The following is a 10,363-nucleotide window of genomic DNA, read 5'->3' as shown; positions in this document are numbered from 1 at the left end:
GAGAGGGGGGGGGGGGCGGTGCCGGAGGGGCACAGTTGGTGCAACTCATATTAATTTCATTGACTATGCAGAAGAAACTTTAGATCTACAACAAAAATATGTACGCCGTGTTAATTTGGGACGCAATGATGCCATTAATGAACAAAAAATCTGGCTCTTATTTTACTAATGGTTGTACATGAACACTTGATCTGATGACTGTAACTACAATATTAATTTTGCTTCAGGTTCTCGCATGCGTGATATACCTGAACACTAAATATTAATACACTAAATACGAAAGACTTCCCACGTATGGCACGAAAGCCATGGATTTAAAACTTTCCGTGTCTTCTTCCGCTTTTCTAGTGGCCACTGTTGATTTTATTTCGTCAACAATAGGACGGATTCTCAGTAAACACAAAGTAAAAGTGATTTTTCGCCCTCCACCAAAGACTGCAGCACTCCTGGGCTCCGTTAAAGATGATTTGGTGCTTCGGAAGCCTGGAGTTTAGAAGATACCCTGTGAGTGCGACCGTTCATACATCGGACAGACGACACGTACAGTCCAGGAGAGATGCACTGAGCACCGCAGGTACACCCGTCTCTTACAACCTAATAAATCTCCGGTGACAGAGCACTGTATTGGCACTGGACACACTATGGAGCGAGGTGGTGCAGTGGTTAGCACACTGGACTCGCATTCGGGAGGACGACGGTTCAATCCCGTCTCCAGCCATCCTGATTTAGGTTTTCCGTGATTTCCCTAAATCGCTTCAGGCAAATGCCGGGATGGTTCCTTTGAAAGGGCACGGCCGATTTCCTTCCCAATCCTTCCCTAACCCGAGCATGAGCTCCGTCTCTAATGACCTCGTTGTCGACGGGACGTTAAACACTAACCACCACCACCACCACACTATGTCTCTATGGTGTACGATAAAGTCGACATTTTAGCCTCGACTTCATCTTTCTTGAACTTGTATTGGCACTGGACACACTATGTCTCTATGGTGTACGATAAAGTCGACATTTTAGCCTCGACTTCATCTTTCTTGATCTCAGTAGTCAAAGAAGCAATTGAACCTCGGTTCGCGACCAATTTAAATTAATAGAGATAGCGTCTTCAGCTTGGATAAATCATGGAATCCGGCAATTTCTGTAATTAAATCACAAAGACGGTGCAGCTCTCCGTGACACATCGATATCACCGTGTGGATCGACTGCGCAGCCATAGATTTAAATGTCCATGCATATGTTACACCTCTTTGCCGCCTATCAACGTCTCTGGCCCCTTGTGTGTCTTCGGCCGCATACACTGTGGTTTCAAAGGACGGAGCGAGTGCCGGAGCGTTAGTCACCTCAGCTTACTCTGAGGATGACTGGACGGTATTCAGCCGAAAAGTTAGAAGAAGAAGCTGAATTTATGAGGTTACACGCCCGAAATTTGATGGAATAGTCTTTGAGCTGCGAAAACATGAAGATGCACAGCAATGGAATGGTTTTGTTTGATGTGGTGGATGAGTAGATGAGGTTAGGGAAACAGTTACTAAGACTGGCCACTTTCAAAAGTAGTACATTACGTTACTATTATTTTCGACGTTCGCACGTCATTTCAATAACTAAAACAAATGTACTGCTGACGTCAGTTCTGAGAGATAGACGTTACTGAGCAACAATGGGCAACAAAAGTGATTACCTTTGTCTCTCTTTCACTATCAGTTGGTGAAATTAGTCCTCAATTGGCATCATCTGCCCTCCATCTACGTTTTTGATTAACTTCTCTATTTGCCGAGCGGCTGCATTGCAACAGCCTATAGTCCAGAAAATTAGTCTGGAAGAAGGAGTACAACTCACTGAACACGTGGAAAGCGATTTGTTCTCATAACGTCAGAAAGCTTCATAAATACGATAGTTTTCTCATACAAAACGAAATAACGTGGCTTAAGCATTTCAGTTACCCGAAAAGGTGATCATCTCCATTACAACACACATCAATTCTCCAACATTCTTCAAAAAATTTGCAGATTAATTTCATTTCACTTGGCATCAAGCTTTTACGAAAGATAGCTAAATGTGCAGTGCCCACTTTGTGTCATTAACGTTTTAGTGCACCGTTAACTTTTTTATTAACTCCGTTATTCTTAACAATTGTTTGATTCGTTAACTTTTTCATTAACTCCGTCATTCTTAATAATTGTTTGATTCCTACAAATATTTGTTGTCTTTTAATGATCAGTTTTTGTTAGTTCAGTTTAAATAGTGTTTCAATCTAAAATACAACATCTCTTAATGTTAATTCTTTATTAATGTAATAAGCGGTGGCGTGTGTTACATATTGTGCCAAGTAATGTACGAGAGTGAATTGTTTGTTTAGGCCAATCCTCCTTGTCAACAAGCCAGATTTCGAAAGACTACACGACTGGGCATTAAAATTGCTGCACCAAGAAGAAATGCGGATGATAATCGGTATTAATTGGACAAATATATTATACTAGAACTGACATGTGATTACATTTTCACGCAATTGGGGTGCATAGATCCTGAGAAGTCAGTACCCAGAACAACCACCCCTGGCCATAATAACGGCCTTGATACGCCTGGGCATTGAGTCAGAGCTTGGATGGCGTGTACAGGTACAGCTGCCCATGCAACTTCAACACGGTACCACAGTTCATCAAGAGTAGTGACTGGCGTGTTGTGACGAGCCAGTTGCTCGGCCACCATTGACCAGACGTTTTCAATTGGTGAGAGATCTGGAGAATGTGATCGCCAGGGCAGCAGTCGAACATTTTCTGTATCCAGAAAGGCCCGTACAAGACCTGGAACATGCGGTCGTGCATTATCTTGCTGAAATGCAGGGTTTCGCAGCGATCGACTGAAGGGTAGAGCCACGGGTCCTAACACATCTGAAATGTAACGTACACTGTTCAAAGTACCGTCAATGCGAACAAGAGGTGACCGAGACGTGTAACCAATGGCACCCCATACCATCACGCCGGGTGATACACCAATATGGCGATGACGAATACACGCTTCCAATGTGCGTTCACCGCGATGTCGCCAAACACGGATTCATCCGAAAAAATTACGTTTTGCCATTCGTGCACCCAGTTTCGTCGTTGAGTACACCATCGCAGGCGCTCCTGTCTGTGATGCAGCGTCGAGGGTAACTGTAGCCATCGTCTCCGAGCTTATAGTGCATGCTGCTGCAAACGTCGTCGAACTGTTCATGCAGACGGTTGTTGTCTTGCAAACGTCCCATCTGTTGACTCGGGGATAGAGACGTTGCTGCACGATCCGTTACAGCCATGCGGATAAGATGCCTGTCATCTCGACTGCTAGTAATACGAGGCCATTGGGATCGAGCACGGCGTTCCGTATTACCCTCCTGAACCCACCGATTCCATATTCTGCTAACAGTCATTGTATCTCGACCAACGCGAGCAGCAATGTCGCGATACGATAAACCACAATCGCGATAGGATACAATCTGATCTTTATCAATGTCGGAAACGTGATGGTACGCATTTCTCCTCCTTACACGAGGCATCACAACAACGTTTCACCCTGCAACGCCGGTTAATTGCTGTTCGTGTATGAGAAATCGGTTGGAAACTTTCCTCATGTCAGCACGTTGTAGGTGTCGCCATGGGCGCCAACCTTTTGTGAATGCTCTGAAAGCTAATCATTTGCATATCAAAGCATCTTCGTCCGCCGGCCGAAGTGGCCGTGCGGTTCTAGGCGCTTCAGTCTGGAACCGCGAGACCACTATGGTCGCAGGTTCGAATCCTGCTTCGGGCAAGGATGTGTGTGATGTCCTTAGGTTAGTTAGGTTTAACTAGTTCTACGTTCTATGGGACTAATGACCTCAGAAGTTGAGTCCCATAGTGCTCAGAGCCATTTGAACCATTTGAACAATCTTCGTCCTGTCGGCTAAATTTCGCGTCTGTAGCATCTCATCTCCGTGGTGTAGCAATTTTAATGGCCAGTAGTGTATTTTCGTCTGGGCAAACACTGCTTGTTTTACGGTTCCAGATGTTTCCGCGAGTGAAGTCGCTGTTCAGCTCGCCAGCTACCGGCTACAGGCTGGTCGATGAGCCGCCGACGCCTGCGCCTCTGCGTCGCCTTCGGCCACCTCGACCGAAGCCGAACGAGAAGAAGGTGGAGTCCACCACCACTGACTGCGAAGAGGTCGCTGCTGATAAACCAGATCTTCGGCTAATTCATGTAAGCAGAAAAGCTCCCTTTGTACAGCATCAGACAATAATTACTGTCAGAGTGTTGCAAGAGCAAAGGCAGAAATGAAATCCAATAATGCTATGCAGGCACCTTTGTTGACATGAGTTTTTATTTTTACAGTTTGGTCCAAGGCCAAGAATTGTGCATTTTGACTTGTCTGACATTGAAGGTGAAGAGGAGGAAGTCTCTGGCTCTTACTATCCTTCTGGAGTTCCAGTTCCACCCAGTCGGCTGCAAATCTTTGCCAATAGACCACGCAGACGGAGTATTTTTCGAGAGCCCCCATCGCAGGAAGTGCAGACTGCGATGGCACGTCTAAGAGTTGAGATACAGGCAATGGTACGTTACCCATGTAGCAGTTAAAACGCAGCATTACATTGGAAATAGAAACGTTGATTTCTTATTAATTTTTCTTACGTAAAACACATGTAATAAATGTAAATGTAGGGGTCAATTAAATCCACGAATATATCCAACCTCTATAAAACACTATGGTATAATGGTGAGGGGTGACAAGGTCATTCTGAAGCCAAACGCGATACATCATTAGAGAATAGGTGGAAAGGAAGAAAGATCATCATCAGTTTGGCCTAAAAAAGAATATACATTTATATCAATAAGAGCGTTACTTGTTTTGATTTATTTGGATGGAATGGTTATGGTGTAGTGACATTGTCAGTATGAAGATTCAGTTAAATCAGTTCGCGTGTTATATCTCTATTTTTTTCATTGCTTGCAAGAGACATAGGCACCCTGTTGTTACAAAATGTTTCTAGGATGTAATACTTTAATTGCTAGATATAGAGTTTCTCAGGCAAGCAGCATAATAAAAATAATTCTTTTTGTCATTCGGAGGAGAACCCGCCACCTACCACCTGGATCGGGCTTCTAGTGGAGAGTCTAGTTGACCTGTATCGGAACAAGAGAGATTACCGGCGGAACCATGGATTGGCAGAGAGACCAGGGTTCGTCAATCGAATGAAGGGAAGACTCGCACCTGTTCCTGAGGCAGTGAGAAGATTTCTGCATCTGAAGAAGAATGCGGACAAGAGACAACTGCCGACGGGCATAGATTCAACTCTGAGTGATTACTTTCTTCATTGTAAACAACCTGACCCTAATTACCCGCCAATTATTCCATTAACACCACAGCTACTTGAAACCGCGCTGTGACGGGACTGTAGGTAGACAGTCTGCTTTGAATTGAAATAAAACACCTTAAATCTTGTTTAATTGTGTTTTTTATTGCATAGTTAATTTTTAAAACCTTTCTACAAAGTGTACTAGTGTGAAAGTAAAAAATGATCGATAGTGTGAAGACTGCGTACGTATTCTTCCGTAGGAACCTCTGAAGTAATCTGCGTGGATGGACATACATCAGAGTTAAACTGGTAGTAGCATAAGCTGAATTGGAGCAGTTGGCGCTGTACTTAACGTCTCTCAGGCTATGAAAGGGACAGATCTGTTTACTGGGATCAAAACTGACAAATCAGGTAAAAGCGTCCAAAGACACTACAAGTCAGCCAGATTTAATTTAAAAGTTTCCAACCGATTTACAGCTTTACAGACTGTGGGCAACCCCCTCTAGACAACCCGAAGAGTTCATATAGTAAAATCGGACAAGTAAAGAAAAGTACAAGTAATGGCAAGTAATTGTAGAGTCAAAGAAAGGCTGAGAGGTTATTTCTGAAAGGCAGTTTTCATGACACAAAACGTTTTAATTAATTCAGAACTCCCTGGGTGGTCGAAACTTTACAACAACTGCTTTTACGTGAAACGTAGCGCTCAGCATTGTAACTTGTGATATGAGGTATGTGGCGAAGGATATTCATAAAGAAGAATATGACTGATTATTGTGAGTGCAGGTAATTTTTTAGAGCGTAACACTATCTCTCCAACTGAGGATGATATCAGAAACACCTCTGAAAATGCTTCTTTCTCTAAGATGAAGATTGTATCATTCTTTGAATAACACAACACGCCTTGGAGCCTAGGGATTCGTTCAACCAACTGCGCCAGTGATGTATGTGAGTGACTGATGTTTCGCACCACACGCGGGCGCATATCATGCTACATGGTATTGCATTGCCTCCTGTAAAAAATAGTAGAAATAAACTGCAGAAACGTAATGGTGAAGAGTTATCTGTGCTATCAGAATTAAAAATAGTATTATCTGTGTGCGTGTGTTTTTTTTATTTTTTTTTATTTTTTTTTTTTTTAGGAAAAGGATGAATGGTTTTTCTTTCATTGTCTTGTCGATTCTGCTGTCCTCACTGACGGACATTAAATTTTCGCAGTGTAACGGTACGTCACATAAATACTGACATTTTTATCGATTGTAAACCGTAGTTAACGTATTTTATGAGTATAATTAGTATAAAAGATACAGATAATGTTCTTGAAACAACTGATATGCAGCGATAATTTAAGAGTAACATTTTTATTTAAAAGATGTCTATGAAAATAAAAAAGGATCGTAAAGAGAAGCGATTGTACGGCCGAGGAGAAAGGACGTACTTTATGGTACACACACTGCTTTGTTTCGCGATACGGAAGGCAGCCATTGAGAGGCTACACATATTTTATGTAAGTTATTCGGTATTCTGCTAAAATAAACTAATTACTGCTATCACAAAATTAATTTCTTTGCAATAGTTGCCACCTCAAATGCTCGCAGTGGCTAATTATTTTTAATAAGCATTTTTTCAGTAATTTGCGCTGCGAGATGCTCATCTTCCGATGCAGCCTCTGGCCGGCCATTACGCGCCGAAGTATTAATTTATTTTTCAGTGTTAACAATAACTGTAAATGCGAGAGATTTCGATGTAAGAACCTTTTTAAATTGCAACAGATAATTAATTTACGTTAAAACTCATTTTTTTAAAATTATACAGATTCCATGAGCTCAGGAAGTTTTATCTTGGCCGTCCCACGGCAACAATCGAAATTCTCTCGAGCCTTGCTTTGCAATCAATAAATAGAAATTAACAAAATTACATTCAATTCAGTTAATGGCAACTATATTTTAATCATCACTTTCAAAATCTAAAGTTGGTACATGAATAACAGCGGCCCTTCAAGAACCCGTTTCATATTTACTTATGGACGTAAGTAAAAGTGATAAGAAAAGATTATATCCCTGAGAGAAAGAATCATTTTCTAACGAAAGAAAAATTCATGCTGATAAATTAAAAATAAAAATATAATTTTTTAATTTCTATATGTAACGTAACAAATGGCACCAACGTAACAACGGTCTGCAACGTATACAATTATTTGTAGTAGGAATATAATTTTTTAAATACATATGAGATAATACATAATTTTAGTGCGTATTTTTTTGAGTAGCTAGTACCTATCCTGTATATGATTCAGTAAGTAATAATTAAACGTTGCCCTGGCCATTTCTGTGTGGGCTCATTGTGGTAGCGACGCCATTAATGACAAAAATTATATAAGTTCTTCTAAAAGTCATATAATACTAAAAGTATAAAAGAAATAATTTTAATAATCTGGAAATGACGTCCTGCAATATTTTTCAATTCATATTAGGCCAGAAGTACAGTTTTTATTAATAACAATATCAATAAATGCTTACGCTGCCATTGCACATAGGCAGCGATACTGGAACATCCAGTCCCTCAGAAAAAATAAGACTTGTTTAAATGTATTATCGCGCACTAGTTAAAAAGGATTTTTAATCCATCGTGAGTAGGACGGATGTGTTCACGGTGGGATATGTAAGCTATTGTCAGTGATAGCATTATCGGAAAAATCTGCCGTGGCTTTTAAAGTACATAAAAGAGAAAAGATTCATTATTTCCATTTTTCAAAACTATTTCATACAATACGAATAACGGCACGGTTATCGTTGCATGAATTATTCTGTCAGTCATTTATTATCATTTAAAATTACGCGATAACTGGCGCCCACCGTGAGGCTTGAAGTTCTAGAAAATTTGTGCATGTGGAAAAAATATATTATTAATATAAGAAAATTAATGCTTGTTTATGTAATCTGCTTCATGTGGACGAGGAACCTACCACAAATTTGAATACGAATAAAACCGACAGTAAAAACGAAGGTAAGGGCTTCTGAAAATATCTCTTGCTTTCGTGTGCCGTGCTATTTGCCAATATTCATGGGTCGTACCGTTGTGATAAACCTTTTGCATTTCCTTTGTGTTTTCGTCTTCTTTAAAGGCAAAGAGAGAAGATGAAGCGGTAACCCATCATAGAGCCTATGCCTACCGTCATGTATTTTTTGACTTTCAGTTGTTAAAACAACAGAGGATTTTTTCTGGTACCTGTAGGAGGAAGGAAGGATTCGCGCTCAGCTAGTGAACGAGTGAGAAGCACGCCATTTTTAGCGAGTAATTGTAGACCGCCGTTTTGGGGTCGCTATGAATAAGTGAGGAGTATGTATTTCATATGTGCACCATTTAGAAAAATACAGTATTGTTTCATTAACAGAAAGGTCGTGTGAGTTGTTATTTCAAATAGTACAATAATTGCAAGAACTGAAGCCCACCTGTGTACTTCGGAAAATTACGAAGATCAAATGGCTCTGAGCACTATGGGACTGTACATCAGCGCGCAGAAACTGAGCGTAGCCTTGATATCAGCGTGTTGCCAACTCTTGCGGGTGAAACAGCCGCGTCCGCAACTAAACAAACAGTTACGTGCGTCGCGCCAGGTTAATTCTAATTCTAATAAAGTTAGATCAATTCCAGAAGCAACAGGATGAGAGAGATAGATAGAGGGAAAGAATACATTTAGAAAGGGAGAGGCAGCAGGAGGAGAGAGAAAGAGAGAGGGAAGAACGGGAAAAAGAGAGGGAAAGCAATATATGAACACTTCCTGGCAGATTAAAACTGTGTGCCCGACCGAGACTCGAACTCGGGACCTTTGCCTTTCGCGGGCAAGTGCTTTACCATCTGAGCTACCGAAGCACGACTCAGGCCCGGTCTCACAGCTTTACTTCTGCCAGTATCTCGTCTCCTACCATCCAAACTTTACAGAAGCTCTCCTGCGAACACTCCGCTGCAGAGTGACAATCTCATTCTGGAATATATGAACAGCTTAAAAGTTTTAGAAGTCATGAAAGCAGACATGGCCAGTCTGAAACAAGCGAACCAGGAATTGCTAAATTTAGTAGGTAGTCTAACAACAGAAGTACAAAATCAGAAACTAGAGCAGAATAGCATGAAGGAAGACATTCAGAACATAAGCGAGAGGATAGAAAATGTAGAGATAGGAAATGGGGAAAGAATACAGAATTGCCTCACGGAACATAAAGTCGAAGAAAAAGTAGAAAAATGGATGAATAATAAAGAGAAACAGATAGACGATAAAATACAAACAGAAGTGACACGCGCAATTCGCGCAGTTCACTCGACTAGTCAGATCAGTCAGACAGAACAGGTGAGAGTAAATAACATGAGAATGGAGGACAATTATGTACCTGCTTCGCACTTTTCACACGAAAATCCGTCGTTATCTGCCACCTATAATACAATTTGTGGGGTACAGGCAGAAACGTGTAGTTCTGACAATGAACCGTTGAATGGTGCGGGGGCTATGCCCACTGTATCTTCAATAATGGTGGAAGAGAGTTTAATTAAACACCAACAGTTCCAAACCCTCTCAACCGACAAGAAAAATGTCCTCCGGGTTTTATTTATAAAGGATTTTCGAAACGTACTGCCCAGAGCATGGACAGAGAAACAAAAGATACAGTTTATTGTTTCGCACATAGTAGGAGATGCTGCTCTATGGGCCACAGATCCAGCTGAAACCAGCTACACCTGTGAACAATTTGAGAAGGTATTTCTAAATAAATACTGCTCGCCTTGTATTCAGGAGAGACTTAGAAAAAAGTATATATAGTCCAAAAGCATACAGTCCTAAACAAGGAAGCCTAAGAAAGTATTTTGAAAAGTACATCAACAAAACGTGGTATTGGGACGAACCGATCTGAAATCGTGATGTGATCAGGCTGTTAAAAGCCAGACTTCCGCTAAATATTAGAGAGAAATTAATCCATGTTCCAGACAATTATCTGGATAACTTCTCGTCTGTCTTGGATTCAATAGATTTAATTCAGGAAGACTTAAGGTTGCAAAGTGGCAATGGAAATAGTTAC

General features: G+C 41.1%; 1 non-coding gene across 1 annotated transcript; it reads left to right on the top strand.

The window, feature by feature from the left end:
• Nucleotides 1–645: 645 nt before the first annotated feature.
• Nucleotides 646–718, top strand: Trnaa-cgc. Its single transcript has one exon. It is a non-coding gene; the product is annotated as a tRNA-Ala (tRNA).
• Nucleotides 719–10,363: the final 9,645 nt, after the last annotated feature.

The sequence above is a fragment of the Schistocerca americana genome, chromosome 1, assembly GCF_021461395.2.
Source record: "Schistocerca americana isolate TAMUIC-IGC-003095 chromosome 1, iqSchAmer2.1, whole genome shotgun sequence".
Lineage (NCBI taxonomy): Eukaryota > Metazoa > Arthropoda > Insecta > Orthoptera > Acrididae > Schistocerca > Schistocerca americana.
This window is presented reverse-complemented; position numbering and strand designations above follow the sequence as displayed.